The sequence below is a fragment of the Globicephala melas genome, chromosome 5 (genome assembly GCF_963455315.2).
Source record: "Globicephala melas chromosome 5, mGloMel1.2, whole genome shotgun sequence".
NCBI lineage: Eukaryota > Metazoa > Chordata > Mammalia > Artiodactyla > Delphinidae > Globicephala > Globicephala melas.
In genome coordinates this window covers 14,896,290-14,924,128 of record NC_083318.1, presented here as the reverse complement: position 1 = coordinate 14,924,128, position 27,839 = coordinate 14,896,290, and positions in this window count along the sequence as shown.

Genomic DNA, 27,839 nt, shown 5'->3' with positions numbered 1-27,839 from the left:
TGAACAGAGCAGAAATAAATTAAATAGTCTAAAAAGCAGAAACGATCAATTAAACTATGACCTGGTTCTTTGAAAACATAAATATAATTGATAAATCTTTAGCCAGAATCATCAAGAAAAAAAGAGAGCGGACACAAATAAATAAGATCAGAAATGAAAGAGATGTTACAAATGACACCACAGAAATGCAAAGAATCAAAAGAGATTATTATGAACAATTATATGCAAATGGACAACCTAAAAGAAATGCATACGTTTCTAGAAATGTACAATTTCCAAAAACTGAATCAGGAAAAAATAGAAAATATGAACCGACCAATTACCAGTAATAAAATTGAATCAGCTATAAAAAAAAAATTTCTAAACTCCCAACAAACAAAAGTCCAGGACCAGATGGCTTCATAGGTGAAATATACCAAACATTTAAAGAAGATTTAACACCTATGTTTCACAAACTTCTCTTAAAAATTTCAGAGGAAGGAACAGTTCCAATCTCATTCTCTGAGGCCACCATCTCCCTGATACCAAAACCAGACAAAGATATCACAAAAAAAGAAAATTACAGGCCAATACCACTGATGAGCATAGAAGCAAAAATCCTCAACAAAATATTAGCAAACTGAACCCAGAAATACATTAAAAGTATCATATATCATGATCAAGTGGGATTTACCCCAGGAATGCAAGGATTTTTCAATATCTACAAATAAATCAATGTGATACACCACATTAACAAACTGAAGAATAAAAACCATATGGTAACTTTTATTTTAGGTTTCTTTTTTTATGGTACGCGGGCCTCTCATTGTTGTGGCCTCTCCCATTGCAGAGCACAGGCTCCAGATGCGCAGGCTCAGCAGCCATGGCTCACAGGCCTAGCCGCTCCGCGGCACGTGGGATCTTCCCAGACCGGGGCACGAACCCGTGTCCCCTGCATCGGCAGGCGGACTCTCAACCACTGCGCCACCAGGGAAGCCCTATTTTTAGTTTTTTAAGGAACCTCCATATTGTTCTCCATAGCGGCTGCACCAATTTACATTCCCACCAGCAGTGTAGGAGGGTTCCTCTTTCTCCACACCCTCTCCAGCATTTACTATTTAGTAGAATTTTTAATGATGGCCATTCTGACTGGTGCGAGGTGACACCTCATTATAGTTTTGATTTGCATTTCTCCAATAATTAGTGATATTGAGCATGTTTTCATGTGCCTGTTGCCCACCTGTATGTCTTCTTCGGAGAAATGTTTATTTAGATCTTCTGCCCACTTTTTGATTGCATTGTATTTTTGTTTTTGTTTTTTTTTGATATTAAGGGGTATGATCTCTTTGTATATTTTGGAAATTAACCCCTTGTCAGTATTGTCATTTGCAAATATTTTCTCCATTCCATAGGTTTGTGTATGGAGACACAAAAGACCCCGAATAGCCAAAGCAGACTTGAGGGAAAAAAATGGAGCTGGAGAAATCAGGCTCCCAGACTTCAGACTATACTACAAAGCTATAGTAATCAAGACAATATGGTACTGGCACAAAAACAGAAACATAGATCAATGGAACAAGATAGAAAGCCCAGAGATAAACCCACGCACCTATGGTCAACTAATCTATGACAAAGGAGGCAAAGATATAAAATGGAGAAAAAACAGTGTCTTCAATAAGTGGTGCTGGGAAAACTGGACAGCTACATGTAAAAGAATGAAATTAGAACACTCCCTAACACCATACACAAAAACAAACTCAAAATGGATTCAAGACCTAAATGTAAGACCAGACACTATAAAACTCTTAGAGGAAAACATAGGAAAAACATTCTTTGACATAAATCACATCAAGATCTTTTTTGATCCACCTCCTAGAGTAATGGAAACAAAAATAAACAAATGGGACCTAATGAAACTTCAAAGCCTTTGCACAGCAAAGGAAACCATAAACACAACGAAAATACAACCCTCAGAATGGGAGAAAATATTTGCAAATGAATCAACGGACAAAGGATTAATCTCCAAAATATATAAACAGCTCATGAAGCTCAATATTAAAGAAACAATCATCCCAATCCAAAAATGGGCTGAAGACCTAAATAGACATTTCTTCAAAGAAGACATACAGATGGCCAAGAAGCACATGAAAAGCTGCTCAACATCACTAATTATTAGAGAAATGCAAATCAAAACTACAATGAGGTATCAACTCATACCAGTTAGAATGGGCATCATCAGAAAATCTACAAACAACAAATGCTGGAGAGGGCATGGAGAAAAGGGAAGCCTCTTGCACTGTTGGTGGGAATGTAAATTGATACAGCCACTATGGAGAACAGTATGGAGTTTTCTTGAAAAACTAAAACTAGAATTACCATATGACGCAGAAATCCCACTACTGGGCATATACCCAAAGAAAACCATAATTCAAAAAGACACATGCACCCCAATGTTCACTGCAGCACTATTTACAATAGCAGCTCATGGAAGCAACCTAAATGCCCATTGACAGACAAATGGATAAAGAAGTTGTGGTAAATATATAGAATGCAATATTCTTCAGCCATAAAACGGAACGAAACTGAGTCATTTGTTGAGACGTGGATGGACCTAGAGACTGTCATACAGAGTGAAGTAAGTCAGAAAGAGAAAAACAAATATCATATATTAACGCATGTATGTGGAACCTAGAAAAATGGTACAGATGAACCGGTTTGCAGGGCAGCAGTTGAGACACAGATGTAGAGAACAAATGTATGGACACCAAGGGGGGAAAGTGGTGGGAAGTGGGGGTGTTGGTGTGATGAATTGCGTGATTGGGATTGACATGTATACACTGATGTGTATAAAATTGATGACTAATAAGAACCTGCAGTATAAAAATACAAACAAAAAAAACAACTAATACTAAACTTTCTTTCGGTTATTTGTATGGAAATATGTTAATATAAATGTTTCAGACATTACATGAAATTTCTAAAAATCTTATATGTTCTGGTATAATGTTATAAGTCACAAGTCTAGTTATTACTTTAAAATATCTATCTCAGAAATAACTAAATTTCCTTGTCAATTGCTTTATTATGAACTTTCATCAAATCTTTAACTGTGGTCATTTTAAGTCTTTTGTCATTTACAGACAGTTCTGGGTGTACTCTGATGCTTTTGCAAAAATGTTCCTATAAAAGGTTTTCAACTTCAAGGAATTCATAGAAAAGACTCTGACAAGTACAGGTTTCTGGTAACTGACTATACTGCTGAACTGAATGAATAAGCATTTTCACAACTCTAATGCAAAATTGATGAATTCATAAAAGTGCTAACAAAAGATCAAGATGAAAAAAATTAATTACATGGGACTGAGTGAACTGATGAGGATGATTATAATTTTTGTGACTTTCTGTTTGAATAAAAAAAAAAATCCCACAAGGACTCAGAGGCAAAAAATATACAAATCAATTTTCACTGCAAAGCAAAGGAACTGTTACAGTGGAGGATTATGGACTGAATCTCAATATTATGACATAGTATGAGTGTGTTTTGTGTTTGGTAATTGCAATCATTGTTCCTTTTGTTGTGGTCATCCATTTACAATGCTTGGTGTCAGTTTATTTATCTCTTGTAAAGATAAAATACAGTGTGTGTGAAAAAAATAAATTAATTAAAAAATAAAGTGGTAGAACAAAAAGATGCATGCACCCCAATGTTCATAGTAGCTATTTACAATAGCCAAGACATGGAAGCAACCTAAATGTCCATCGACAGAGGAATAGATAAAGAAGATGTGTATGTGTGTGTATGTGTATATGTATATATATACATATATACATAAATATACATAATGGAATACTACTCAGCCATAAAAATGAACAAAATAATGCCATTTGCAGCAACATAGATGGACCTACAGATTACCATATTAAGCGAAGTAAGTCAAACAGAGAAAGACAAATATTATGTGATATCACTTATATGTGGAATCTAAAGAAATGATACAATTAAACTTATTTACAAAACAGAAATAGACTCGCAGACATAGAGAACAATCTTATGGTTACCAAAGGAGAAAAGGTGAGGGGAGAGGGATAAGTTAGGAGTGTGGGAATAACATATACACACTATTATATGTAAAATAGATAATCAACAAGGACCTTCTGTATAGCACAGGGAACTATATTCAGTATCTTGTAATAACCTACAATGGAAAAGAATCTGAAAAAGAAATATATATATATATATATATATAACTGAATCACTTTGCTGTACACCTGAAACTAACACAACATTGTAAATCAACTATACTTCAATAAAAAAAACACATATGATCATCTCAATAGGTGCAGAAAAAGCTTCTGACAAAATTCAACCTCCCTAAAAACTCTCCAGGAAGTGGGCATAGTGGGAACATAACTCAACATAATAAAGGCCATACATGAAAAACTGACAGGTAACATCACAGTCAACGGTGAAAAGCTGAAAGCATTTCCTCTAAGATCAGGAACAAGACAAGGATGCCCACTCTTACCAGTTTTATTCAACATAGTATTGGAAATCCTAGGCACAGCAACCAGAGAAGAAAAAGAAATAAAAGCAATCCAAATTGCAAAGGATTTTCAATATTTGCAGGTGCTATGATATTATACATAGAAAATCCTAAAGATGCCACCAAAAAACTATTTCCAATAAGAAATGAATTCAGTTAAGTTGTAGGATACAAAATTAGTATACATATATTTATTGCATTTTATACACCAACAACAATTTATCAGAAAGAAATTAAGAAAATGAGCCCATTTACAACTGCATCAAAAAGAATAAAATACCTACACATAAATCTAACTAAGGAGCTCAAAAACCTGTACTCAGAAAACTAAAAGACATGATGAAAGAAATTTAAGATTATACAAACAAATGGAAGGATATATCCAGTTCATGGATTACAAGAATTAACATTGTTAAAATGACCATACTACCCAAGGCAATCTACAGATTCAACACAATCCCTATCAAAATACCACTGCCATTTTTCACAGAACTGGAACAAATAATTCTAAAATTTGTGTGGAAACCCAGAAGGCTCTGAACAGCCAAAAGAATCTTGAGGAAGAATACAGCTGGAGGTATAATGCTCCCTGATTTCAACCTTTACTACAAAGCTGCAGTAATAATGAAAGTATGGTACTGGCACAAAAACAGTACCATAACACATAGATCAATGGAATAGGATAGAAAGCTCAGAACTAAATCCACACTTATAAGGTCAATTATCCTATGACAAAAGAAGCAAGAATATACAATAGGGAAAAGACGTCTAGTCTCTTCGATAAGTGGTGTTACATGCGGGTATGTAACGTGTAAAATAATGAAACCAGAATATATTCTCACACCATATTCAAAAATAAACTCAAAATGGATTGAAGACTTAAATGTAATCATCTTAAATCACTGAACTTAAATCTAATCCTGAGGGAAATTCAAATCAAAACCACTTCGAGATATAATCTCACACCTGTCAGAATGGTTAGTATCAAAAAAACAACAAAAGCAAGTGTTGGCAAGTATTTGGAAAGAAGGGAAACGTGCACTGTTGGTTGAAATGTAAATTGGTACAGCCACAATTTTTTTCCTCAAAAAATTATAAATAGAACTATCATAATATCTAGCAATTCCACTTCTGGGTTTTTCCAAAGAAGTCAAAAACACTAATTGAAAAAGGTACATGCATCACTTTGTTCATTGCAGCACTATTCATAATAGCCGAAATAAGGAAGCAACCTAAGTGCCCAATGGATTATTATTCAGCCACAAAACAGAATGAAATCGTGCTATTTGAGACAACATGGATGGACCTGTAGGGTACTCTGCTAAGTGAAATAAGTCAGGCAGAGAAAGACAAATACAGTATTTCACTTATATGTGAAATCTAAAAACAAAACAATTGAACAAACATAACAAAACAGAAATAGAGTCATAGATACAGAGAACAAACAGGTGGCTGCCAGAGAGGAAAGAGTGGTGAGATGAGTGAAATAGTTGAGGGACATTAACAGATATAAACTTGTAGTTACACAAGAAATGAGTCATGTGTATGAAATGTACAGAGTGGGGAATATAGTCAATAACAATATTAAATATCTTCGTGTGACAACAGATGGTAACTAGACTTATCATAGTGATCACTTTGTAATGTATAGAAATATTGAATCACTATGTTATACACCAGGAACTAACACAGTATTGTATGTCAGTTACACTTCAAAACAAACAAACTCATAGAAAAATAGATCTAATTTGTGATTACCAGAGGTGGGGGGTTGGGAGAGAATTGGATGAAGTTGGTCAAAAGGCACAAAATTCCAGTTATAAGTACTAGAGATGTAAAGTATAACATGATTAATATATTTAGTACTGCTGTATATTATATATGAAAGGTGTTAAAAGAGTAAATCCTAGGAGTTTTTATCACAAGGAAAAACATTTGTTCTTTTTCTTTTATTTCGTATCTATATGAGATGATGAATATTCACTAAACTTAATGTAACTCAAATCACTACGAGGTATACCTTAAGCTTATACAGTGCTATATGTCACTTATATCTCAATAAAACTGGATAAAAAGTTAATTAAAATATTTGAGTATAAAAAGAAACAACTCACATTCCCCATATTTTATGAAGAAATGGGGAAGGAGGAATTACAACATTTAGGATTGACTGATATACCACAGAATAATTGTTTTACCCTGAAAATTCAAGCATAATAGAAATAGAATTTGATGCATTTAATCAAGAATTTTAAGATGAGAAAGGTAGGGAAGTATCAAGGCTACAGTTCTGAATCACATTTTTCAGGCTTCAGTGTGATAAAGGAACACCTTGTGATGTAAAAATACTCATTTAAAAGGCGCCTGTGTTTTTAAAAGGGAAATTTTCCCTCCCATGTAATCTAGTGAAAGTTGAATTCCAGCTGGATATTTTTCTCCTTTCTTTCCAACTGCCATTCACTAGTATTAGACTAAACAGATAAAAGTGACTTAATTAAAAATCGACTTACTGTAGAAAAAATATATAAAATAATAATTCTGGTATATCCAAACCTGGCACTCTCACAAATACGTTATTAAGGGAAAACCTGTGCTATAGAAAAGAATGGTTTATTCCCACATAATCAGAAAGTGTACCACTACATAAATGTCAATTTCTCCTCTCTTATTGTGAAAAACTGAAAAAATTAGTCAAACGAGAAACTTTATAAAAGCATTCTGAGTGAGAAATATTAATTCTGTTGTGAAATTAAAAAGACTTAAAAGGCTAAAACTATATTGAGAAGCTCACAATTTCGTCTTAAATCAAGATATACATACTCTTAATTTTATTGTTTTCTAAGAACACCAGTATTTTCTATATTAAAAAAAATTCATTGCTACTTCAAAATTTAAATACTTGAGTCTCTTCCAAAATATTCCAAGTAACTAATTTATGAATTAAATAAAATTAATCAAATCATTGGGAAGGTAATACATTTTTTCAAATTTTTATTTATTTTTTTGGCGGTACACGGGCCTCTCACCGTTGTGGCATCTCCCATTGCAGAGCACAGGCTCCGGACGCGCAGGCTCAGCGGCCATGGCTCAGGGCCTAGCTGCTCTGTGGTATGTGGGATCTTCCTGGACTGGGGCACGAACCCGTGTCCCCTGCATCGGCAGGTGGACTCTCAACCACTGCGCCACCAGGGAAGCCCTAAATTTTTATTTTCTTATTCACAAATAAAAGTTATTTTTCAGAGCAAACTGAACATAAAAGGTATTTTTAAAAATATTTATGTAGGCTGCTCTGGGTCTTAGTTGCAGCACATGGGATCTTTAGTTGGGGCATGTGGGATCTCCCAGTTGTGGCATATGGGCTCATAGTTGTAGCATGCAGTCTTCTTAGTTGCAGCACACAGACTTCCTAGTTGCAGCATGCAGACTCCTAGTTGCGGCATGCAAACTCTTAGTTGTGGCATGCATGCGGGATCTAGTTCCCTGACCAGGGATCGAACTCGGGTCCACTGCATTGGGAACGCGGAGTCTTACCCACTGGACCACCAGGGAAGTCCCAAAAGGTATTTCAATTTGGGAGATGTTTTACTCATCAATACATACCTAAGATCAAAGCATGATACACAGCAAGCACGCAAAATTTTTTATTAAGTTAATAAATCAATCAGATAAATGTTTATAAGTGTGTATATAAGTTTGTTAACCTAAGTTTCATAAAACTTGATATATGAATATTCCCCTATTTAAAAAAATTTAAATCAGCACTCAAAAATGTATTATATCATATCCCTCATTCACTGTGTTGATGGAATTTGAAGTTGAAAACTCTCATGCAAAATAGATTTGTGATTTGGTAAAACATGTTGTTAAAAGTTCAGGTTTTGTTTTTTGATGTCAATTGGGGGAAAATGTCACTAGTAGTTTCGAACTGAGTTTTATCTTGCACATGTGAATTAAATTATATTTTTCTTGGTTTCAGATGCATAAACACATTTCTCCCATGGCATTGTGCCAGTAGAATAATGCACCTGGAATATGTTAATTTCCTTAATGACCTCACAGTCTGTCATAACAAGCTAATCACCTCCAGACAAGAAGATTAGCATGATTTGTACATTTAGAGAAAAAGTCCTTAAATGCCAGCTTAATTATTATTGAAATTAATTTCCTTATTTATTAATTTAAGGTCCAAATTTTGTATGACAGTGTTTTCTCCCACACTTCTAATTGTTTCTTATTTTCTGATACTACTTAATCATCAGGTTGGCTTGACATACACTCTTAAAACAACCTTTAGAATTGTATGACCTTATTTAAAATGCTGCAGAAAAGGGCCTATGTACATGTTCAATAATTCAAGTCAAGCTAATGGCACCACATATGTTTTCTGTTACGATATGGTTACAATTTAACATGTAGAAAATGTGGAATATATGTATTTTTCAACTCTTTTTATCCACATTCTCTAAAATTTTTACCCCCCGATGCAATCCTATACTTAGCACTACCTAAAGAGTTGAGCCAAAACAATCGATTCCTTTATTTTTGTCCCATCATAAACACCAGATTTCACTTGGCAGCAGAACCCATAAATAAGTTAGACTTCGTCATACCTATAGAAAGCAGTACACAAAGGATCTGCTCCCTGATTCCTTTTCAGCTGATGTGCTCTGTATTACCATAAATAAGAAATTAATAAATATATTACCTGTGGCCATAATTATTTGACATCTATATGCAAAAAAAAGAAACATAATTAAAATATTTCAGGAGTATAATTCAATAGATTTAACCATTTTGAAACCTAAGCTGTACATATGCCAATTGAATATTATTTCACATAGTTATAAACAGTTTATAACTGCTTCAGGGTTTGAATCAGTCAGCCAAGTTAAAGCCATATTACTTAGAGGAAAAATTGATCACAAAAGTGACAATCCACATATATTTTGCAACACTTAGAAAAGTCTATTTCATTTTCAGTTTCTTAACCAGATCCAATGACTTGTCACAAAAGAACTAAAGGATTACAAATATTTCTAAAAGCCTGGAGTACTTGTGTACCTGCTAATTTTTCTCCAAATGAAGTCAATGTCGAGGAGCAGAACAACAACTGTACCAGGAGTTTGCAATTATAAAAAACCCAAAGGAATAACCATCGAAAGATAGGATAGAATGGGGGATCATTTTGATTGACATGTCAAGCATTATATTGGGGCCTATAATAAGCTCAAAAACTTGTTAACTGTCCTGCTGCCTCACTATCATTCTTGCTTTCAGGTTATTCTCCACTGATCCTATCATATAAAAGTAATAGCCCTTGAAAGAGAGTAGCCTAGACAGAAGGAATTAGGAGAGAAATGAACATTTTCCCACATGTACTAAAGGGATACAATCCATGCAGTCACAATTGAGAGTGATTTTTTTTAACATCTTTATTGGAGTATAATTGCTTTAAATGGTGTGTTAGTTTCTACTTTATAACAAAGTGAATCAGCTATACATATATCGCCATAACTCCTCTGTCTTGCGTCTCCCTACCACCCTCCCTATCCCACCCCTCTAGGTGATCACAAAGCGCCAAGTTGATCTCCCTGTGCTATGTGGCTGCTTCCCACTAGCTATCTATTTTACATTTGGCAGTGTATATATGTCCATGCCACTCTCTCACTTCGTCCTAGCTTACCCTTACCCCTCCCCGTGTCCATTCTCTACGTCTGCGTCTTTATTCCTTTCCTGCCCCTAGGTTCTTCAGAGACTATCTAATTTTAGATTCCATATATATGTGTTAGCATACGGTATACGTTTTTCTCTTTCTGACTTCCTTCACTCTGTATGACAGTCTCTAGGTCCATCCACCTCACTACAAGTAACTCAAATTCGTTTCTTTTTATGGCTGGGTAATATTCCATTGTATATATGTGCCACATCTTCTTCATTCATTCATATGTCGATGGACACTTAGGTTGCTTCCAAGTCCTGGCTATTGTAAATAGAGCTGCAATGAACATTGTGGTACATGACTCTTTTTGAATTATGGATTTCTCAGTGTATATGCCCAGTAGTGGGATTGCTGGGTCATATGGTAGTTCTATTTTTAGTTTTTTAAGGAACCTCCCTACTGTTCTCCATAGTGGCTGTATCAATTTACATTCCCACCAAGAGTGCAAGAGGGTTCCCATTTATTGTTTGTACATTTTTTGATGATGGCCATTCTGACTGGTGTGAGGTGATACCTCATTGTAGATTTGATTTCCATTTCTCTAATGATTAATGATGTTGAGCATCCTTTCATGTGTTTGTTGGCAATCTGTATATCTTCTTTGGAGAAATGTCTATTTAGGTCTTCTGCCCATTTTTGGATTGGGTTGTTTGTTTTTTGATATTGAGCTACATGAGCTGCTTGTAAATTTTGGAGATTAATCCTTTGTCAGTTGCTTCATTTGCATATATTTTCTCCCATTCTGAGGGCTGTCTTTACATCTTGTTTATGGTTTCCTTTGCTGTACAAAAGCTTTTAAGTTTCACTAGTCCCATTTGTTTATTTTTGTTTTTATTTCCATTTCTCTAAGAGGTGGGTCAAAAAGGATCCTGCTGTGATTTATTTCATAGAGTGTTCTGCCTATGTTTTCCTCTAAGAGTTTTATAGTGTCTGGCCTTACATTTAGGTCTTTAATCCATTTTGAGTTTATTTTTCTTTGTGGTGTTAGGGACTGTTCTAATTTCATTCTTTTACATGTAGCTGTCCAGTTTTCCCAGCACCACTTATTGAAGAGGCTGTCTTTTCTCCATTGTATATTCTTGCCTCCTCTATCAAAAATAAGGTGACTGGGCTTCCCTGGTGGTGCAGTGGTTGAGAATCTGCCTGCCAGTGCAGGGGACACGGGTTCGAGCCCTGGTCTGGGAAAATCCCACATGCCATGGAGCAACTAGGCCCATGAGCCACAACTACTGAGCCTGCGCGTCTGGAGCCTGTGCTCCACAACAAGAGAGGCCGCGAAAGTGAGAGGCCCGCGCACCGCAATGAGGAGTGCCCCCGCTCGCCGCAACTAGAGAAAGCCCGCACACAGAAACGAAGACCCAACACAGCCAAAAATAAATAAATAAATTTATTTTTTAAAAAAGATGGAATGTGCTGATTATGGCTCCTTTCAATACATTTGTATAATTTGGGACACACACTCCAAATTAAAAAAAAAAAAAAAAAAAAGGTGACCATATGTGTGTGGGTTTATCGCTGGGTTGTCTAGCCTGCTCCATTGATCTATAACTTTGTTTTTGTGCCACTACCATAATATCTTGATTACTGTAGCTTTGTAGTATAGTCTGAAGTCTGGGAGCCTGATTCCTCCAGCTCCATTTTTCTTTCTCAAGATTGCTTTGGTTATTTGGGGTCTTTTGTGTTTCCATACAAATTGTGAAATTTTTTGTTCTAGTTGCGTGAAAAATGCCATTGGTAGTTTGATAGGGATTGCATTGAATCTGTAGATTGCTTGGAGTAGTCATTTTCACAATGTTGATTCTTCCAATCCAAGAACATGATATATCTCTCCATCTGTTTGTATCATCTTTAATTTCTTTCATCAGTGTCTTAAAGACTTCTGCATACAGGTCTTTTGTCTCCTTAGGTAGGTTTATTCCTAGGTATTTTATTCTTCTTGCCTCAGTGGTAAATGGGAGTGTTTCCTTAATTGCTCTTTCAGATTTTTTATCATTAGCATATAGAACAGCAAGTGATTTCTGTGCATTAGTTTTGTATCCTGCTACTTACCAAATTCATTCATTAGCTCTAGTAGTTTTCTGGTATCATCTTTAGGATTCGCTATGTACAGTATCACGTCATCTAGCCTTCTTCTTTTCCAATTTGGATTCCTTTTATTTGGTTTTATTCTCTGACTGCTGTGGCTAAAACTTCCAAAGCTATGTTGAATAATAGTGAGAGTGGACAACCTTCTCTTGTTCCTTATTCTGTTGTTTTTGGATGGAATGTCCTATAAATATCAATTAAGGCCATCTGGTTTAATGTATCATTTAAAGCTCTGTTTCCTTATTTATTTTCATATTGGATGATCTGTGCATTGGTGAAGTGGGGTGTTAAAGTCCCCTACTATGATTGTGTTACTGTTGATTTCCCCTTTTACAGCTGTTAGCATTTGCCTTATATACTGAGGTGTTCCTATGTTGGGTGCATAAATATTTACAATTATTATACCTTCTTCTTGGATTGATCCCTTGATCATTATGTAGTGTCTTTGTCTCTTGTAATAGTCTTTATTTTAAAGTCTATTTTGTCTGATATGAGAATTGCTACTCTAGCTTTCTTTTGGTTTCCATTTGCACGGAATATCTTTTTCCACCCCCTCATTTTCAGTCTGTATGTGTCCCTAGGTCTGAAGTGGGTCTCTTGTAGACAGCATATATATGGGTCTTGTTTTTGGATCCATTCAGCCAGGCTGTGTCTTTTGGTTGGAGCATTTAATCCATTTACCGATATGTATGTTCCTATTATCATTTTCTTAATTGTTTTGGGTTTGTTATTGTAGGTCTTTTCCTTCTCTTGTGTTTCCTGCCTAGAGAAGGTCCTTTAGCATTTGTTGTAAGGCTGGTTTTGTGGTGCTGAATTCTCTTAACTTCTGCCTGTGTGTAAAGGTTTTACTTACTCCATTGAATCTGAATGAGACCCTTTGCTGGGTAGAGTAATCTTGGTTGTAGGTTTTTCCCTTTTATCACTTTAAATATGTCCTGCCACTCCCTTCTGGCTTGCAGAGTTTCTGCTGAAAATTTAATTGTTAACCTTATGGGGATTCCCTTTTATGTTATTTGTTTTTTTTCCCTTGCTGCTTTTAATATTTTTTCTTTGTATTTAATTGTTGATAGTTTGATTAATATGTGTCTTGGCATGTTTCTCCCTGGATTTATCCTCTATGGGACTCTCTGCACTTCCTGGACTTGATTGACTATTTCCTTTCCAACATTAGGGAAGTTTTCAACTATAATCTCTTCAAATATTATCTCAGTCCCTTTCTTTTTCTCTTCCTCTTCTGGGACCCCTATAATTCACAAGATGGTGCATTTAATGTTGTCCCAGAGGTGTCTGAGACTGTCTTCAATTCTTTTCATTCTTTTTTCTTTATTCTGCTCTGCAGTAGTTATTTCTTCTATTTTACCTTCCAGCTCACTTATCCGTTTTCCTGCCTCAGTTATCCTGCTATTGACTCCTTTTAGAGAATTTTTAGTTTCATTTATTGTGTTGTTCATCATTGTTTGTTTGCTCTTTAGTTCCTCTAGGTCCTTGTTAAACATTTCTTGTGTTTTCTCCACTCTATTTCCAAGATTTTGGATCATCTTTACTATCATTACTCTGAATTCTTTTTCAGGTAGACTGCCTATTTCCTCTTCATTTATTTGGTCTGGTGGGTTTTACCTTGCTCCTTAATCTGCTGTGTTTTTCTGTCTTCTCATTTTGCTTCACTTACTGTGTTTGGAGTCTCCTTTTCGCAGGCTGCAGGTTTGTAGTTCCTGTTGTTTTTGTTGTCTGTCCCCAGTGGGTAAGGTTGGTTCAGTGGGTTCTGTAGGCTTCTGGGTGGAGGGGACTGGTGCCTGTGTTCTGGTGGATGAGGCCGGATCCTGTCCTTCTGGTGGGCAGGACTGCATCCATTGGTGTGTTCTGGGGTGTCTGTGACCTTATTATGATTTTAGGCAGCCTTTCTGTTAAAGGGTGGGGTTGTGCTCCTGTCTTACTAGTTGCTTGGTATGGTGTGTCCAGCACTGTAGCTTGCTTGTCGTTGAGTGGAGCTGGGTCTTAGCGTTGAGAGGGACATCCCTGGGAGACCTTTTGCTCTTTGATATTACGTGAACCTGGGAGGTCTCTGGTGGACCAATGTCCTGAACTCGGCTCTCCCACCTCAGAGGCACAGGCCTGACACCCAGCCGGAGCACTAAGACCCTGTCAGCCATACGGCTCAGAAGAAAACAGAAAAGAAAGAAAAGGAAGGAAGGAAGGAAGGAAGGAAGGAAGGAAGGAAGGAAAGAAAGAAAGAAAGAAAGAAAGAAAGAAAGAAAGAAAGAAAGAAAGAAAGAAAGAAAGAAAGAAGGAAGGAAGGAAGGAAGGAAGGGAGGAAGGAAATAAAGAAAGAAAGAAAGAAAGAAAGAAAGAAAATAAAGTTATTAAAATAAAAAATAAAGAAAATTATTAAAAATGATAAAGTAATAAAAAGAAAGAAGAGAGCAACAAAACCAAAAAACAAATCCAGCAATGATAACAAGCACTAAAAACTATACTAAGAAGAAAAACAACAAAAAAGGATAGACAGAACCCTAGGACAAATGGTAAAACAAAGCTATACAGACAAAATCACACAAAGAAGCATACACACATACAAACTCACAAAAAGAGAAAAAGGAAAAAAAAAATATATATCTATATATATATAAAAAGAGAGCAACCAAATCAATAAATCTATCAATGATAATAAACTCTAAATACTATACTAAGATAAACATAAACCAGAAACAAATTAGATGCAGACAGCAAACCCCAAGTCTACAGTTGCTCCCAAAGTCCATCGTCTCAATATGGAATGATTCGTTTTCTGTTCTGGTATTCCAGAGATGCAGGGTACATCAAATTGATTGTGAGGATTTAATCCACTGCTCCTGAGGCTGCTGGGAGATATTTCCCTTTCTCTTCTTTGTTCGCACAGCTCTTGGGGTTCAGCTTTGGATTTGGCCCTGCCTCTGTGTGTAGGTTACCTGAGGGCATCTGTTCTTTGCTCAGACAGGATCGGGTTAAAGGAGCACCTGATTAGGGGGCTCTGGCTCACTCAAGCCACGAGGAGGGAGGGGAACGGAATGCAGGGCGAGCCTGTGGCGGCAGAAGCCAGTGTGACATTGCAACAGTGTGGGGCGCACTGTGTATTCTCCCGGGGAAGGTGTCCCTGGATCACAGGACCCTGGCAGTGGCGGGCTGCACAGGCTCCCGGGAGGGGAGGTGTGGATAGTGACCTGTGCTTGCACACAGGCTTCTTGGTGGCTGTAGCGGCAGCCTTAGCATCTCATGCCCATCTCTGGTGTCTGCACTGGTAGCCTTGGCTCGCGCCTGTCTCTGGAGCTCATTTAGGTAGTGCTCTGAACCCCCTCTCCTCGTGCACCCCGAAACAATGGTCTCTTGCCTCTTAGGCAGTTCCAGACTTTTTTCCGGACTCCCGCCTGGCTAGCTGTGGCACACTAGCCCCCTTCAAGCTGTATTCACACAGCCAACCCCAGTCCTCTCCTTGGGATCCGACCTCTGAAGCTGGAGCCGCAGCTTCCAACCCCCTGCCTGTGCCGGTGGGTGAGCAGACAAGCCTCTCAGGCGGGTGAGTGCTGGTCGGCACTGATCCTCTGTGTGGGAATCTCTTCACTTTGCTCTCTGCAGCCCTGTGGCTGTGCTCTCCTCTGTGGCTCCGAAGCTTCTCCCCCACCACCCCCATCTACTCCAGTGAAGAGGCTTCCTAGTGTGTGGAAACCTTTCCTCCTTCACAGCTCCCTCCCACTGGTGCAGGTACCATCCCTATTCTTTTGTCTCTGTTTTTTCTTTTTTCTTTTGCCCTACCCAGGTACGTGGGGAGTTTATTGCCATTTGGGAAGTCCGAGGTCTTCTGCCAGCATTCAGTAGGTGTTCTGTAGGAGTTGTTCCACATGTAGATGTATTTCTGGTGTATTTGTGGGGAGGAAGGTGATCTCCACATCTTGCTCCTCCACCATCTTGAAGGTCTCTCCAAGAGTGATTTTAACACCAGGCAGCCTTTTTCTGGTCAAACTATGTTGGTTTCTTGAAGCGGGTAAGATTTTCATATTTCTTTCCCCTTATACAAATGGTATTATATTAGACCTGCTCAATATGTTCTTATCTATTGGCTTAATAAGGTACTGTAATAGTTAACGTCTGAGAAAAATCCTAGTGCTATTTTTTTTTTTTAAAGGCCACAATCCTCCAATAGATTAGTTTGAAGACTCCATATGTTTTGATATGGCATACTAGGCAATACGGTTTAACATAAGAAGCTTGGGCTTTGGAAACCTGCAGATCTACTTTCAAATGTCACCTCTGCCACTTTCTGATTTCTAATTCCCATCAACTTAGTTAACCCTACTGAATTTAATTTTCTTTTCAGTAAAATAAAAACTGGGTGGAAGAGAATATGAGAAGTGAAATTCCTCCTTTGGAACCTGGCATGGTTTTTTTTCTCTGCGTTGCTGATATGCTACTTTCTGAACTTTAACTGCCACCTGGGGACAGAAATCTAGCAAAGAGCCTGGATCATAGGAGGCGCTCAACTGATTTTACTTCCTTTTCCTGAGAAGTCATTAAAATTAATGACTTAATTATATCATTACATCATTACCTACTAAGAGTATCAAAATATTAAATCAATCAAGAATTGGCCAACTCCTCACTATAATGAGTTAGAAATATACTGATTTACATGAAATCACTGACTTTGTAAACCACATCAAGAGATTTTCATATGTCCTAATTTGCTGAAGAAAATTAAATGTTCAGGCTCTGTAAGAGAAACAAAATGAACTCTGGCTTCACCATGGCATTGGGCAGCTACACAGCAATAAATTGAGTGATCCTCAAGACCAGGGATCAACAAACTTTCTGTAAAGACCAGATGCTAATATTTTAGGCTTTGCATACCATATGGTGATTGTTGCAACTACTAGGCTCTGCCTTCACAGTACAAAATCTGTCATAGACAATAGGTAAACAAATGGGTAAGGCTGCATCACAAAAATCTTTATTTACAAAAATTGGTGGTGGAAGAGATTTGACTCAGAGGCTGTAGTTTTCCAACTCCTGTTCAATACTGATGATATCTCAGTACTCCACCAATTATCACTTACATGATTTCTTATAGTCCTGATATTTCCTATCAGTTAGCAAGATGAACACAACTATATGTAGAGATTTAGAGAACATATTAAAGGAACAATTACATATTAGAAATTAGGTATAAATTCTAATCACATTCTTCTTAAAAATGTTTAGTAGTAAAATACAGGAGTGGACCAAGAAAGATTGCTAAATGTATAACTAATAGTATGATTCCTAACTAGCATAAAAACCTAATATAAAACATCTTCCAACCTCAAAGGTCATAGTTTGAGGCTCCAGTCAATCCGGAGGGCATTCCAAATAATAATTTGCCATTAACTGGTATGCCAGTTACAGGTTATGCCAATAACCAGTCAGGAACACAGAAAATTGTTGCTAGGTAACTACAGTAACTGGAGATAATGTGAAAAACCAAAACAAAATATTTTTGATCTGTCCACCCACTTGCAATAGGATTAAGTCCAAGAATTAGAAATCACTGGGTCTACAAATGCAAAGGAATTTTTAGATGTCTGAACAAATGGAAAGAACAAAGATATTGCAGAACATTTGGTGATCCTCCCCCACAAAGCATGTTTCAAACCACAGAATTTGAAAACAAAATTAAAAGAAGTAAAAGATTATTATGTGTAGATAGTTGAATAGTTTTCCTCCATTGCACACTAAAGCTCTTTCTAAAGATCAACATTAAAACAATCAGCTCATGTTTTCCAATTGGTCAATAAGCTCTCTTATTAGATTGTGAACTCAGAGGCATGAACAATATACTATTCATCATTTCTATAAGTAGAAGATGTAAATAATATAGGTATACTGGCTAGAAATAGTAGGTGCTAAGCAAATTATTTAAGTACATTTAATAGTCTACTAGCCTTAATAGGGTATAGAAATCACAAAGTTGCTCATTATGTTATTATCTCAAAACCCACTCATCTAAATAGCAGGATATTCCCTGAAAGTGTAAAACTCGATCTTCTATCCCTCAATGATGTGCTGCAAGGACCAGAGTTCTTATGAGAAGACTGGAGAATTCAGAGGTGCACCATTTGGCTATTCAAAGCAGGCTCCTGTCCATCTTAATTAAACGAATCCCTCAGCACTGAACAAGCAGGCTGCTTTCCGAGACAGAAGAGATGTCACACAGATGTTTCCAACAAAATTTCTAAAAGTTTACCTTGCTGGGAAAAAATGACTCCATTCAAAGTAAGAGTTTTACCAATCCTATAAGAATGAACACAGCAAAAGGCTTGGAATTTGCCTTTTTTTAAAGGAAAACACATATACAACGTACAACCAGACACGTATTCAGAATGTCCAGATGTCTTCACGGTGCAGGGAAATAATTTTTAAAACTCCACAGAAATAAGAAAAGGCACTGAGAGAACGATGAGAAGGTGCTGCAAATCTGAGAAGTGAGAATACACAGACCTCTCTTGGATTGCCAACTTGATTAGCTCTTCTCCTTTACAGAAAGATGCTTTAGTCATTGACATGCCAAAAAAAGGACCCAAAACTATGCCTGATTTCTGGTCAAAGGTGAAAGAAAGAAATGCCAAGAAGACAAATGCTTACAGAAGAGACCTGTGAAACAAGGCAGTAAAGATAGGTTTTATAGATCTGCAGTACAGAAGATGAAATCCAGTGTGGAATAGATCATGTCTCCTTGTGAATTTTAATGCAGATGATGGAACAAGAGGGCATACATAAGAATTAGGGAAAATGTGATTTGAAACAGATGTCATGCAGCCCTTCATTGCAAAGAGTCATAAATGAATGTATGGAATATCAGGCAGAAAAAAAGCTGTCCAGGTGAAGAATACTGAATGTGTTAAAAAAAAAAAAAAAAAATTGCATATCACCCCAGGTTAGATGAGATTATAAAGTATTAGGAGGCTTCACTGGATGACTATAACCAATTTCTTTAAATTTGAATGTTAATTAATTTTTAGTTTTATCACTTCAGAATACAACACAGGTATTCATTATTAACAAATGATGATAAGAAAGCCCAGAATTAACACGTGGATGAGATTCTGGGTTTCTGATTTGGAGTCTGCCACTCTACTGTCTTGGCATCATAGCCTCACATAGTGAATTTAGAGATTTCCAAGTTATAAAAAATTAGATTATTTTGAAGACCAGAGTTCTATAACATACTGTATTTTACTTTTTTAAAGTAAGCAAGCTGGGGGCTTCCCTGGTGGCGCAGTGGTTGAGAGTTCGCCTGCCGATGCCGGGGACACGGGTTTGTGCCCCGGTCCAGGAGGATCCCACACGCCGCGGAGCGGCTAGGCCCGTGAGCCATGGCCGCTGAGCCTGCGCGTCCGGAGCCCGTGCTCCGCAACGGGAGAGGCCACTACAGTGAGAGGCCCGCGAACCGCAAAAAAAAAAAAAATAAAAAAAAAATAACACAAAACAGCAAGCAAGCTGGTATTGCTGCTGTATTATAAGTCTAACATAGCAATTCTCCTGAGGGATTTTTCTGCTTTAACAGACACTTGAAATTGAGTAATGATTTTTTCTTATTGGCTACTAGAAATTTTAGAACCATATTTAGCACTCACTCAAAGCAACTGAGTAACTTTTGACATAAGCATTTCGGTCCTGTGTCCACTACCTCTCCCTCTCCCTACAGTGGTTTTACTTTTTTCTTTTGTAAATATTTTTAGTATATTCTAATTTGCTCTATTTTACATAACTTTTTAAGTCACTTTTACATGATTTGAAACAAAAGGAAATACAATTAATTACTTAGATCCTTCCTATAGAATTGTGCAATAAGACATGAGAGGCCTGATCACTCCCTTAGTTTATCTCAATTCAGTTCATATTGGTCTTAAAACAAGACATCCAGAACACATAATTTACTGATAGCCAACACTGTCTTCTTGTTTCAAATCATAGTATACAAAGAGGTTCAATGAATATAAACAACAAAGCAAACATCAAATCTATAGAATGAATACAGAAACTGAGAATTCTCTGAAAAAAATCCCATTTTATAAAACACCCATCCATACATCCATGGTTATGGGGATTCAGAAAGTGTCCCTGCCCTAGTAGTTCCCAGATCAGTGTCTCAGCAATAAATCTTGCTTTCAACATCATGGTGCTAAACTCTCAACCCTTGTCAGTAACCACGTTTGACATATACCTGTTCATTGAAATTGGCATGGGTATATGGTGGTCCAAGTGATGACATGGGATGAACAGGAATGAAAAACCTCTGGTTCCTTCCCCATAGTGCTACCATTTTTTCTTCTTTCATTTTTACACTTCTAGTTCCGGAAGCTCTTTCCTAAAACTCACAATCACAAAACTAAGCCCACACAACCCTCCTGGTACCCAGTGAATTCTCTGCTTTATACACCACTTGCTTTTTGATTGCAAGTGTGTGGGGATGGAAGGAAATTAAAAAAGGCACATCGGGATTTCATAGATTCTGAAACTGTCATATACAATATCCTGCCAAAATCCACATTCCTTGTGTCTCTTCCTTAATACTCTGTTTTTAATAACACAGGCATTAACATTTCTCATCTTTGACCTCATCCCAGCAAAATTAAAGCTACAAATATAGTTTAATAGAAGGAACTTATTTACCTGCTTAATCTGTGCACTAAACCAAGGTTGCAACAATTTTCAGTTTCTTATATACTTATCATATTTCTCATTTGTTTCTCACTGGAGAGAATATCATTATCTATGATAAAAACTTATTATTAATAAACTTTTTGAAATAGAAATATAGCCACAGAACAGAGGAACAATAAAAAGGAGAGGGGAAAATGACTTAATAAGAGCACCACCCTGATATCAGGGGAGCTTTTTCAAAGTACATACACCTTTCTTCTCTCCCCTACCTCTCAAATTCTGAACTACTCATTTTTCACCTGGAACAGGCTAAGAAAGGAAGAGAAGTTCATAGTTTTATCATCTCTTGTTAAGGTTCTATGAACTAATTAGGGTTTTAATCACTGTTTACAAGGCCATTGAGCGCACTTTATCCATGATACTTCAGAAGCTCTGATAGCTGAATGTGGCTATTATTTCAACCAACCAGACGAACAAACATTTTCTGGGGATGTGATGTGAGGGACAAAGAAACAGGATCGTAAAAATCAAATGAAACTGATGGGTTTTTCCACTGTTATGACTTGGTTGATACAGAGAAAAGAATATTCTAGTCATAACCCATCTGATCATAAAGTATTCACATTAACATACTGCTGGGTATTCTATGGTAAGAAAAAGATTGTGCCAAAATTACGTTCTAGAGGCCAATAGGACAAAAAGATTTTTGCTGAAAATATACTAGTACACCATTCACTCATTGGAAACCAGTCAATTCTTAGACTAATGTTTCCAATTCACATATCCTTAATCTAACAGATATAAATTCAACACCAAGAGCAGTAACTCCACACATTATGTAGCACCTTATACTTCACAATACACCATAAGGCAGATTATCTCATTTTATTGAACAAAAATCCATTTTATTATTTCAAGTTACAGACAGGAAAAATAAAGTTCAGAGAGATTAAATGACTTGCCCTGGTCATTCAGTGACACTGCCAGGTCTCTGGCTCCTAGCCTACTACCCTTTGCTCTACCTGGAGGTTAATGTTAATTCATTAAGTCAATACAATTCCAATAAGGTGACTCCAACAATATTCAGCTGTTTCTCTGCAAGCTCAGTTTTCTTCATCTAAACATTATCTTCCTCCTGGTATCTCTTTGACAACAAATTACTAGAAGAACTTCAAAGTCATAGTTAGGCTGTACATCAAAACCTACAGGAGGGAGGTAGGAGCCACAAAGCAGGTTCTGAGGATAGCATGTGTTGGTCTCCTGAGAGCATCAGCAAGGGCTGAGGTTCTTATTAACAAACAGTAATTGACACATGTTCTTATGGTTTGCATCTACATTTGCACAAACTACACCTGTGCTGCCAAAATGAAATTACTGTATCCTTTATAGCATGCTGCGCAATTAAATATTTTCTACATGCTGTTAAGGAGATAAAAATAATAATAAGTGACCAATGTTGTGACAGTGTAACAGAGACGCAGTTTTAAGATAGATCAGATGTAAGTTATGGAGCTTGCCAGAGCCATGAAAGAGTGTACTCTCTTCACTAGTGTCAACAACTTATTTTACGAGCAGTTATTCACCAGAGGGTCAGGCGCCATTAAAGTCAACATAAAACTCCGGAAAGGGGCTTCTTCTCTGGCACATGCTATATTCCTCCTCAGGAATAGAGTGGTGATTTAAACAAACCTATACAATTCAACTTTAAGACACGTGAGTTTAACTTAATATAATCTCTTATAAAAGATAGGAATGTTTGCACTTACCTGTTAGTACTTTAGAATAAGCTAAGATTTCTATATTATTTTAATTTGCTTATGTACCTTTAGGTGTAGAGCCAGTATCATCTTGCTCTTGATAAAAGTACAAAATAGTCATTAAGAAATTAAAATAGTGGCTCAAAATTATGTTAATCAATAAGAGTATCAAAATTAAAGGAAAAAACTTCACTAGCCCATGTCATTATAAAAGCTAATAAAGCTGTTCCTTAAGTGTGTACATTTTAAAGAAGAAAAGGTGAGAAAGAGGAAAGAGGGAGAGAAAGAGAAGAGGGGGAGTAGGAGGGAGAAGGAAGAAAGTCATCTGAAACTACAACTTGATGAGCTACATATTCAGTACAAATGTATACTGAACAGTTACTCAAAGAATAAAAGGGAGCTTTTAGGGGAAATAACTCCAGCTCTTCAACCACAAAACAATAGTGTATGTCTCCAGACGATTTGTTTATTAATAATTCAGCTTTTATCACCAAATATGCTTAATCATTTCAAGGGTAAAGCTCATGAAATGTCATTTCAATTCATTCTTAGTGTGTTGTCTTGGCAGTCAGAGGAGAGAATTATAGGATTAAGCGGTCTGACTATATATAAAACAAGGCAGAAACATAAAAATCTCTTCTTTAAATGCTTGACTGATGTAATGATTTTAATGAGTTGCATAGTATTGTTCGTCATTCTTAGGAATGGATTATATTTCTGGAAACTGACTTGACTGATTAGGTTTCATCCAGTCTCTCTGGATTTTGCTGCTAACTACAATCATTTCTATCCCATGAACAGCAGGATCCAAGCATCTGCCTCTTTATTGTAGCTTCCATGGTATTATTGTTGAATGTGTGAGCCAGTAGGGTCTTGCTGAATGAAGTGTACAATTCAAATCATAAAATTTTTCATACACCAGAGAACACTTTGGAGGCAACCCAAAGGTGAAATACAATTTCTATCCCAATGAGCTATTTGCTACAGACCCATGAGACACAAAAAGAAGTAAACTTTAAGAGCAGTGTTCCCAAAGTGAAGTCTCTGGACCAACTACTTCAGAATTATCTACAATGATGAATAAAAGGAGATTCTTGGGCACCTCTTCATATTTACGCAATCATAATTTCTAGAGCCAAATCCCAAGCATCTACACAAGCTCACCTCATGACCCTAAAATTTTAAAAGCCACTGTTCTTGAACCTTAAACTGCCCTAAAAAATAAAGTCTTAATATAAAAAAAGTTATTCTAATTTTTGTCTCACTGTTTTAAAGTCTTGAGTCTACACAACTCCCAGTTTCCAATGATGTTCCCCTGAAGACTTGTGAAGCACTTTTTTGAAAGGGACCAGTTTCTTATATAGGCTGTCATGTAACCCAAATGGGTAGGGTATAACAATGCTGGAAAAATGTCCCAGTACGTTGCCAAACATAAAACTTGAATGAAATAGGTTAATTCTTGTTGCATGAAGAGAAACCATGGCATAGAGTTTTTCGAAAATATGTTGCAGCATAAAATATGAATTTAGCTTAAGTTTTCTTATTGACATTTCTTTCCCAAACTAGATTATAGTGCTGATGGCACATTATTGAGACATACACATGTAGCACATGGGTGGAAGCATACGGCAGAAAAACGGCTGCTTTCTTTGCCATATCCACACTTGCCATATATCCTGGAACTTATTAAATTCTGTTGAAGTGGTCAGACTGTTCTTAGTGTGCTTGTTTTTTCTTGGAGAAATCCACTGCCCTTTCAATGAGGAAGCATTCAGTTACCAAACTATTCCTGGTTTAAGAGTAATCTGCAAACTCTGCCTTGTAAACACTTACAGATATACCACAGAAGTCCCTAGAGCTACCTTGGAAGTAGCCCAAATTTATCTCAAACATATCTTGCTCATGTAAAATAAATATTGAAACCATTATTCCAGAGAAACTATTTTTCTAAACCCGTTGCTTTTCAAACTGAAAGTCGAAGGCGTCACCATTGAGGTTGGAAATGCAAAGGAACGTGTTCAGTGAAATCGCTTGCCAGTGCAGAATAGACTGAAGGCACAGTTGCCGTCCTCCTCTTCTCACTAGTATAGGCTCTCTGCTGCTCATTTTCACCTCTTCTTTATAAAACGAGAAAAATGCTTAAATATAGAGCTGAGCCCTAATCTAGTCTTACTCTCATATACTTTCCCCCTCCCTTCAATATTTCCTCTAGAGATGGGGTTGCAAAACTATGGCCCATGGGTTAACATATCCCTCAACATAATGAGTAAACATACTTTTATTGTTACACAGCCATGCCCACTTATTTACATAGCATCTATGACTGCTTTCCCAGTACAAAGTCAGAGTTGAGTAGTTGCAAAGGGACCCTAGGGCCCACAAAGCTAAAAACATTCACTACCTGGCCTTTTACAGATAAAGTTTGCTTACCACTGATCTAGAGGATATTTACAGTTGCCTCAGTACTGGTTATTATCAATCAGAGGTAGATAGAAGCAGAGGTGGTGAATGCCCAGCATGATACAGGTGGAAATTTTATATGAATATTATTGCAGGAAAAATAGATAGCTCATAATCAAAATCAAACAATGCCTATTCTTAACAAAGTTTCTTTTAAAAGTGAGGATTTAGCTGAATTGCTATTTTGAAAAGGAGGTCAGGAATGACCAAGATAAAATAGTGATTGTGGAAGCACTAAATCCCCAAACCTTTCTCCCTTTATTACAGTTGCTCTTTTTTGCTGTATGCTTGATCTTGTTAAATGTGTAACTGCCCTCCTAATTTTCCCAGATAAATATTAACACTTAATTATTTCTTCATTCTCTCTTAATTATTTCTTCATGCATTTCAAAGAATTAAGCTGAATTTTATGTTTTGTGCACTTTTTGACTGTTTATAATATGTGCCAATTTAAAAATATATATAAAGATAGTTTTAAACCACAAAAAGGAACATTAAAGAGTAAATCTAACAAAAAGTCTGCCAAATGTGTGTGAAGAAAAATGTAAATCCTCACTGAAAGATATTTTTTTAAATCCTCTCTATTTGGAAAGGCATATCATGTCTTTTAGTAGGGATACCAAGAATTGTTAAGATGCAAATTCTCCCAAACTGAGCTATAGATTAATGAAATTCCAGTCAAAAACCAAATAGAACTTTTTAATAGAATATAACAAGCTAATTCTAAAATCCATATGGCATTATAAAGGCTTAGAAACAAAAACATGCCTAAAAATATAAAAAGTTTTTAAAAAGTGGGATGACTTGCCTTGCCAAATATTGAGACTCATAAATACCACAGATATAGGTATAAAGATAGATAAAGAATATGAGTGAATAGAGATAGAATAGAAATAAACCCACTATATATAAATAACTTCTAACCCAGCTGACACTGCAGACTGGTGCGGAAAGGACTGACTGTTAAATAAAGAAGCTGGGAGAGTTGTTATTCATTTGAAAGAAAAACACAGGATCCTTACCTCACACTCTACACAAATTATAAACTCCAGATATAAGTAGTTTATTTTTGTAAAATAAAAATCTATAAACCTTTAATTCGACAATCAGGATAGTATCTTAATGAGCTTGGAGTAGGAAAAGATCCACTAATAAGATACAAAACATAGAGTCATACAGAAAATAATAAGTTCAGTTACATTAAAATGAAGAACTTCTGTCCTTTAAAATACACCATGAAGAGAATAAAGAGATAAGCTGTTGCCTGGAAGAAAACATTTGCAGCACCTGTGAACAAGGATTAGTATTCAGGATATGTAAAAGTTCTTATTAATCAAAAGGAAAAAGACAATCCAAATAAAACTTGCAATAGACATAAACAAGCATTTTATGAAAGAGGAAACAAATGGATCATAAACAGGAAAACATGTTCATCCTTGTTAGTAATCAGGAAACATAATTTAAAACCACACGGTAGAATTTCAGGTAAAAATTTTAAATCGAGTCAATGTCAATTTTAGCAAAAATGTGGAACAACAAGACTTGTCCACTTAGCCACTGCTGGTGTGTGTTTAAAATATTTGGCATTTAAAGTTGAGGACATGTATATGCAGCAATTCTGTAATTCTACTCCTAAGAGAAAATCTTACATCTATGTACTGGAAGACTTGTATAAGAACATGCATAGCAGCATTGTTCCTAACAACAATTACAAATGTTTACCAAAACAAATGCTCAACAAACACGTTAAGCTATTGTTGTTATGTGGTTATGTGAGCCACGTGGAGTGGAGAAATAAATTGTGGTATAGTCATATATTGACATTCTTTTCAGCAAGGACAATGAATGATATAGTATAGTAACATACATAGCAATGAAAGTGAATCTAGAATAATCAGTTGAACAAAAGATATAAGGCATGGAATATGCACATCATACAATTCCATTTTCGTAAAGTTCAAACCAGTAAACTGAACATACTGTTATGGCATATACATGTAGTTAGACACAAAATACAGAAAGGGAAAAGAATGTGATCTGGGAGGGATAACACTGGCATATGTTTTATTTCTTAAGTTAGATGATGGATACATGGGTGTTATTTTAATTTTTATACTTTCCACTACATATGAATTTATATAGTCTTTTGTATAATGTATTTTCTGAATATTTTCAAGGAAACGTCATATGCCTTAAAAGATATGGAATATTTGATGAGAAAAATTTAACCAATAGACTTTATCTGCCCGTTTGAAAATTTAGAGATTGATTTCTCTTAATCCCTCAATTTAAGAGAGGGTACGTTGTACTGAGCTAGGAAAAAAGTTAAATAGTCTAACAAAAATTGGTCATGAGGGGAAAACATTACTAAAAAAAAACCTCTGAACAAGTTAAAGTAAGGGGGATAAAGGGGGATCCTAAAATACTGAACACAGTGCTAAAGAAAATCAGCACAATGTTTTCAGTGTGTCACTGCATTTATGTCACCTCCAAAAATATAACGAATTAAAGATTCAAAATGGATACACAGATAAAGATAAAATGGCTATTTTTCTAGGAAAAAAAGCAGAGGAAAATTTCTAGCTTCGCTTTGTAATTGTTCATGAAAGAAGAAGTTTACCCTCT